Source organism: Salvelinus sp. IW2-2015, unplaced genomic scaffold, assembly GCF_002910315.2.
Source record: "Salvelinus sp. IW2-2015 unplaced genomic scaffold, ASM291031v2 Un_scaffold7347, whole genome shotgun sequence".
Taxonomy (NCBI): Eukaryota; Metazoa; Chordata; class Actinopteri; order Salmoniformes; family Salmonidae; genus Salvelinus; species Salvelinus sp. IW2-2015.
Genome location: NW_019948607.1, coordinates 1 through 7340, shown reverse-complemented (window position 1 = coordinate 7340; position 7340 = coordinate 1). Strand labels below are relative to the sequence as shown.

Genomic DNA, 7340 nt, shown 5'->3' with positions numbered 1-7340 from the left:
ACCACAACTTTACAAATACACCAACTATTACATACAATACAACACAACTTATACAATTACAATACAACTTTACAACTACAACACAACTTTACAATTACAAATACAACTTTACAATACAACACAACTTTACAATACAATACAACTTACAATACAAAACACAAACTTTACAATACAAATTACAACACAACACAAAACTTACAAACAATAAACAACACTTTACAATACAACAAACTTTACAATACAATAACAACACAACTTTACAATACAACACAAACTTTACAATACAACACCAACACAACTTTAAATACAACACAACACAACTATACAATACAAACACAACACAACTTTACAACACAACTTTAACAACACAACAACTACAATACAACACAACACAACTTATACAACACAACACAACTTACAATACAACAAACACAACTTTACAAATACAACACAAAACACAACTTTACAACACAACACAAATACAACACAACACACACTTTACAAAACAAGGATAGGCCACATACCTTGAGACAGAAGACCACCAAGCCAAGGTCTCTCTCAGCAGGCATGTCAAAAGTGTTCACATCTAACCAGGGACTCCAGTAGCTTAGCCATCTCTACACCCTGAAACACAAACGTAGAGGTCAGTCACTGTAATGCAGCATCTCAAATCAAATGTAGAGAGAGAGACAGAGACAGACATCAAAGACAGACAACAGACAGACAGACAGACAGACAGACAGACAGACAGACAGGTTACATACGTGGTAGGTAGGTAGTAGGTAGGGTAGTAGGTTAGGTAGGTAGGTAGGTAGGTAGGTAGGTAGGAGGGTACATACGTGTCTGATGTGTCCCTGAAGGTTCTTCAGACCGAAGGAGCGCATCACGAACCACAGCTTCAGAGAACGAACCGGCGACTCAGGGGGATCTGCCAATGCTGAAACAGACACAGTGGATTCAACAACATGAACATCTATAGTAAGATTAAGATCCAGATCAGTTTCCAGATCAGTTTCAGATCCAGATCAGTTTCAAGATCTGCATGCTTTCCCGACAGTGGTTAATGTTAGGATTTGGGTACATCTGATCCTAGATCTGTGTTTAAAGGCAGAAGTTGGACCAACAATGTTGATGAGTTTATCACAGGAGTATACAAAGGTAGGTAGTGTGTACCGTGGAAGTAATGTTAAAAAATAACAAGTCTGCAATTTGGTAGGTAGGTATAGAGCGTGACTCAGTTGGTTGAGCTTGCAACGCCAGGGTTGTGGGTTCGATTCCACGGGGGACTAGTACGAAGAATGTAGGAAAAAGTATACACTCACTACTGCAAGTCGCTCTGGATAAGCACGTCTGCTAAATGACTAAAATGTCAAATGTAGGTAATTTGTACCATGAAGTCGGTGGCTTGGTCTGAGTTTTCGTGTCTGAGTAGACCGGGTCGACACTGAAGGTTTGTTGGAGCTTGCACTTGTCCTTCACCCTGTTAGGACCCAACGACCAAAACATGTTACTGAATCTCTCTATCCCCAGCTTAGTAACACTGTACATGAAGCCTGAAGGGCTCTCCAGACAGGATGCCACGGGGCTGAGCGGAGTGCGCCAAACACAGTCCTTTTCTCTCGGCTGAGTGGCTTTCACGTGCACGAGCAACGACGATCGCTCTACCTGGATAAAATTCTGCCTCCCGCCTAGCTCCAATAAATTATGAATGGGCAACTCCGCCGCCGCTTCGTGTCTGGAAAGCTCTGAGGGTCGTCGTAATCCTCTCTACCCTCTCTCTCTTTTAAAACATTTTATGCAGTGGGCTAAATCAGGGTCACACAATTGTCTTGGTAGTCTTAAACAGATCCACTCACACACATGTTATGGGTTTAAAAACAGAGACACCCTGGACCATGTCAGATATAGAGTTGAATGTATTACATTTTGAGTTGTATCCCAATATTACACTTTATATACATTACAGAAGACTGAAATATAACAAAACCATTTGACATCACCAGAATTCCAGCTGCTTTCTGAAATAATGTTAATTTAATTAGTATTAATATTCCACCCATGAGGCCACTAGAGGGCGTTTTGGTCATTAGACTGCAGGACAGGATGACAACCAGGTCTTCCCTCCCCTTCTTCCTCTCTCCCCTTTTTTCTCCCTCTTTCTCTCCTCTCTCTTCCCTCCCATTCCTCTCTCCCCTCCCTCTCTTCCTCCCTCTCTCTTCCCTCCCTTCCTCTCCTTTTCCTTTCTCCCTCCCATTTCTCCTTTCTTCTCTCTCTCCTCTTCCCCCTTCCTCTCTCTTCCCCTCTCCTCCCCTTCCTCTCTCTCCTCCCCTTTCTCTCTCCCTCTCTTCCCCCCATGTCTCTCTCCTTCTCCCTCCCCTCCTCCTCTTCTCCCCTCTCTCCCTCCCTTCTCTCTCCCTCTCTCCCCCCCTCTCCCCCCCTCTCTCTCCATCCTCCCCTTCCTCTCTCCCTCCCTCCCTCCCTCCCTCCTCCTCCCGTCCCTCCCTCCCTCCCTCCCTCCTCTCTCTCGTCTCTCTCTTCGTGGTCCGTCTCTCTCTCTCTCTCTAACTCTCTCTCTCTCTCTCTCTCTCTCTCACTCTCACTCTCACTCTCACACTCACTCACTCACTCTCTCACCAGAAGGCAGTGCAGTCGAAGTGGACCATCATCCATTTGGAGGGGTTGAACGCGAAGGAGTCAGCGTACTCTATACCCCCCAGAGGTCCTCTCAGCTCAGGGCAGAGGAACGCTGAGCCGGCGTACGCTGCATCCACATGCAGCCACAGACCTTCCTCTGCACCTAGGCCAGGCAGGGGGAGGAATACAAACACGTTTTCAGAGAATCTGGGGGGCGGTGGGGAGTCCGACTGGAACTTGAACCTGCGACACTTATCTGTATTCATACAGCGTCTCAGAGTAAGTATAAAGTAGCCTTGTGGGAACCTTGGCTTGTGCGAGCAAGAATGGCTCACAGGAGCAGAGCAACGTCTCAGAGTCCTGATCTAGCATCAGCCCCGTCCCCGTCCCCGTCCCCGTCCCCGTCCCCGTCCCCGTCCCCGTCCAGTCATGGCCATCGCTGTTACTCTGAGACTCTTTATGAATACGGACCCAGGACGCTGAGATTCTCCAAAGTCATACAAAGGTCACATGTCATACATGTTATGTGTGGTACATGTGGTATGTCGTACAGGTGCGTATAATAATTAGAGGTAGGGGATACAGACGTACACACTGGTCCCAGCTCTGACAGGTCGTCGAAGGCGCACACCCCCGTGGTCCCCAGAGTGGCACACAGCTGAAACAAACATGATCATTGGTTTGGTTAGAGTTACGACTTGGTTACAAGTGTTTATGACCTACCATGACCTACTATGACCTACCATCCCCTTAATATACCCTACATTGACTAACACCCCCTAATATACCCTACCATGACCCTACCATGACACCACCCCTAATAACCCTACCACCCTAATATACCCTACCATTACCTACCACCCCTAATAAAACAAAAACCCCCCTATTACCAGCCTACATCACCCCTACAACCATATACCCTACCATGACTACCACCCCCTATATACCCTACATTGACTAACACCACCTAATATAACCTACGAGACATAACACCCCCTAATACCCTACCAACTACCATGACCTACCACCCCCTAATATACCCTACCATACCTACCACCCCCTAATACACCCTACCATGACCTATCATCACCCTACCACCCCCTAATATACCCTACATGACCTACCACCCCCCTAATATACCCTACATGACTAACAACCACCTAATATAACCACGATGACCATACACCCCCTCTAATATACCCTACCATGATCTACCACTGACCTACACCCCCTAATATACCCTACATGACCTACCACCCCCTAATATACCCTACCACTGATCTACCACCCCCTAATATACCCCTACCATGACCTACCACCCCATAATACACCCTACCATGACCTACACCCTCAATATACTCTACCATGACCTACCATCCTTTAATATACCTTACCATGACCTACCACCCTAAAATACCCTACCACTGACCTACCACCCCCTAATATACCCTTACCATGACACTACCACCCCCTAATATACCCTACCATTGACCTACCCGCCCCCTAATATACCCTACCATTGACCTACCACCCTAATATACCCTACCATGGACCTACCATCCCCGAATATACCCTACCATGACCTACCACCCCCTAATATACCTACCATGACCTACCACCCATAATATACCCTCAGCCATGACCTACCGCCCCCTAATATACCCCACCATGTCCCTACCACCCCCTAATATACCCTACCATGACCTACCACCCCCTAATTACCCTACCATGACCTACCATCCCCGAATATACCCTACAATGACCTACCACCCCCTAATATACCCTACCATGACCTACCATCCCCTAATATACCCTAACCATGACCTACCACCCCATACTATACCCTACCATGACCTACCACCCCCTAATATACTCTACCATGACCTACCACCCCCTAATATACCCTACCATGACCTACTGCCCCCTAATACTACATGATCTACCACCCCTAATATACCCTACCATGATCTACCACCCCCTAATATACCCTACCATGACCTACCACCCCCTAATATACCCTACCCTTGACCTACCACCCCCTTTAATATACCTACCATGACCTACCACCCCCTAATAAACCTACCAGACCTACCACCCCTAATATACCCTACCATGACCTACGCACCTCCCAATATACTCATACCATGACCATACTACCACCCCCTAATATAAAACCTTACCATGACCTACCACCCCTAATATACCATACCATACCTACCATCCCCTAATATACCCTACTGATGACCTACCACCCCCTAATATACCTTACCATGAGCCTAACCACCCCCTAATATACCCTACCATAACCTACCAGTGACAGGTACCAGTCCTCTCCCTCCTGTCCTCCTGGATGGCCTGTTTCAGATGTCTCCTCTCAGGGAGAGTGCTCGTCTGGAGGGAGGAACCTGAATCTCACCAGGGAGATCAGACCTGCCTTCTCCACTGAGGAGTGAGCCTGATAGAGGCAGAGAGCAGATGGAGAGACAGACAGACAGTCAATCTCTCATTATGCAGAACTCACTATTGTGTGTGTGGTGTGTGTGTGCGTGTGCGTTTGTGTGTGTTCGTGCATGCGTGGTGCATGTTTGCAAACGTTGCATATGTGCGGTGGTGTGTGGCCCTACCCATCCCATCTTTACCTGGTCTGATGCGTAGGCCACCAGTCTTGAGTTGACCACTGACTCATCCAGGTCTCTGTCTGCGATCTGTCCTCTTCAGCTGCTGGATCCTGGCCTTCCTGGCAGCCAGCAGAGCTACCAAGACTACTCTCACTCACTGGTCTCTGAGAGGAGAGAGGGATGGGAGAGAGAGAGAGGAGGAAGAGAGGATGAGAGAGGATGGGGACAGAGAGAGGAGGGAGGGAGGGAGGGAGGAGAGGGAGGGACAGAGAGGAGGGAGGGAAGAGAGAGGAGGGATGAGGAGAGAGATGAGGAGAGAGGAGGGAGTGAGAGATGGGACAGAGGAGAGGAGGGAGGGAGGAGGGATGGAGGGAGGAGAGGAGGGATGAGGAGGGATGAGGAGGAAGGAAGGAAGGAAAGGAGAGGAGGAGACAAAAGAGGGAGAGAAAAAGCACCACGTTTATGTGAACTGAAACACTGAGGGCTCTTATTTACTCTCTCTGAAAAGTGTAGAGAATGTTATTCCCATTCACCACTAGGTGTGCTGTGAGAGTACATGTCTACCTGCCTATTCCTCCCCCGAAGCTGCTAGTTGGTAACTGTAAGGTGAGTATGGTCAGGTATGGTCAGCTGTATCTATCCTACCTGCAGTATTCCTCCCCCGTGCTGTCTAGTTTGGTACTGTAAGCGGAGTATGGTCAGGTATGGTCAGGTGTATCTACCTACCTGCAGTATTCCTCCCCCGTGCTGTCTAGTTGGTACTGTAAGGTGAGTATGGTCAGGTATCCAGGTGTATCTATCCTACCTGCCAGTATTCCTCCCCGGTGCTGTCTAGTTGGTACTGTAAGGTGAAGTATGTGGTCAGTAGGTCAGGTGTATCTATCCATCTGCAGTATTCCTCCCCGGTGCTGTTAGTTAGGTACTGTAAGGTGAGTATGGTCAGGTGAATCCAGAGTGTATCCTATCCTACCTGCAGATTCCTCCCCCGGTTGCGTCTAGTTGGTACTGTAAGGTGAGAAGTGTCAGGTGTATCCAATTTGTAAGTCGCATCGATAAGAGCGTCTCTAAATGACTTAAAGTAAATGTAAATGTATCCAGTGTATCACCTACCTGCAGTATTCCTCCCCCGTGCTGTCTGGGTGGTGATGGAGGAAGAAGTGGGGAACCAAGAGCTTTACACAACCAGTCCATCACGTTCATCTCCAGCTCTGTACACGCCGGCTGGAGGCCTGGACCCAAAACACAACAACTCATGTCATTCTATCATAAATAGTCATTACATTATAATATCACACGACTATAGGATTTCCTGCAGGAGCTTTCTGTAACAGATGATTGTATCCAAAGTAACCTCTAGTTAATCCATGGCTCACGTGGAGAAAAACCTCACAAACTTGATGCACAGTAATGTGCTGCCAGGAAATATATATTTTTATTAAAACATGATCGTTCGAGTCTTTTAAACCAAAACTTTAGTTGGATAATTAAGTGAGTTAATTTGTGTATCCACACAAAAGAGTAAATCAAGTTGGATGTGATAAGATAGTTACCCAGGTGAAATCCGATGTTGTGATGGCATCAGCCAACTGTCTCCTAACATGGAGGCCAGGGAGTCAGGGCCTGGTAGGTACGCATGCATTGTAGGGCCTCGCCAGTGGAACCACGCTGACCCCACACACCACACACACCCACACACGCACACCACGCACACACACAGCCAAGGCACAAAAACCACACTCCATCCATAATAAGCTGCACAGAAAGATACTCTTGCGGACGACAAATATCCTTACGTAACAAGGAATTACAGTGAACAGTCAAATGTTTGATTCCACAACAATCCTGGTAACGTCCTAGTCACTCAGTGAACAATCAATGTTGATCCACAACGGTCCTGTCACGTCTCATATCACTCAGTGAACACCCAATCAATGTATGATCCACAACCGGTCACTGTAACGTCTACATAGTCACTCGGACAATAGGCCCCTGTTATAAACTACAATGCAAGAAAAAATATTATTTACAATTGATGACCTGTCAAACACAATCAATACACATCAATTATCAAATAATCTCTCTCTTTTT

At 47.1% G+C, this 7340-nt stretch overlaps 1 pseudogene; it reads right to left on the bottom strand.

Annotated features, from left to right (window-relative positions):
• Nucleotides 1–6538, bottom strand: part of LOC112079245 (histidine decarboxylase-like) — a 13866-nt pseudogene extending 7328 nt beyond the window's left edge.
• Nucleotides 6539–7340: the final 802 nt, after the last annotated feature.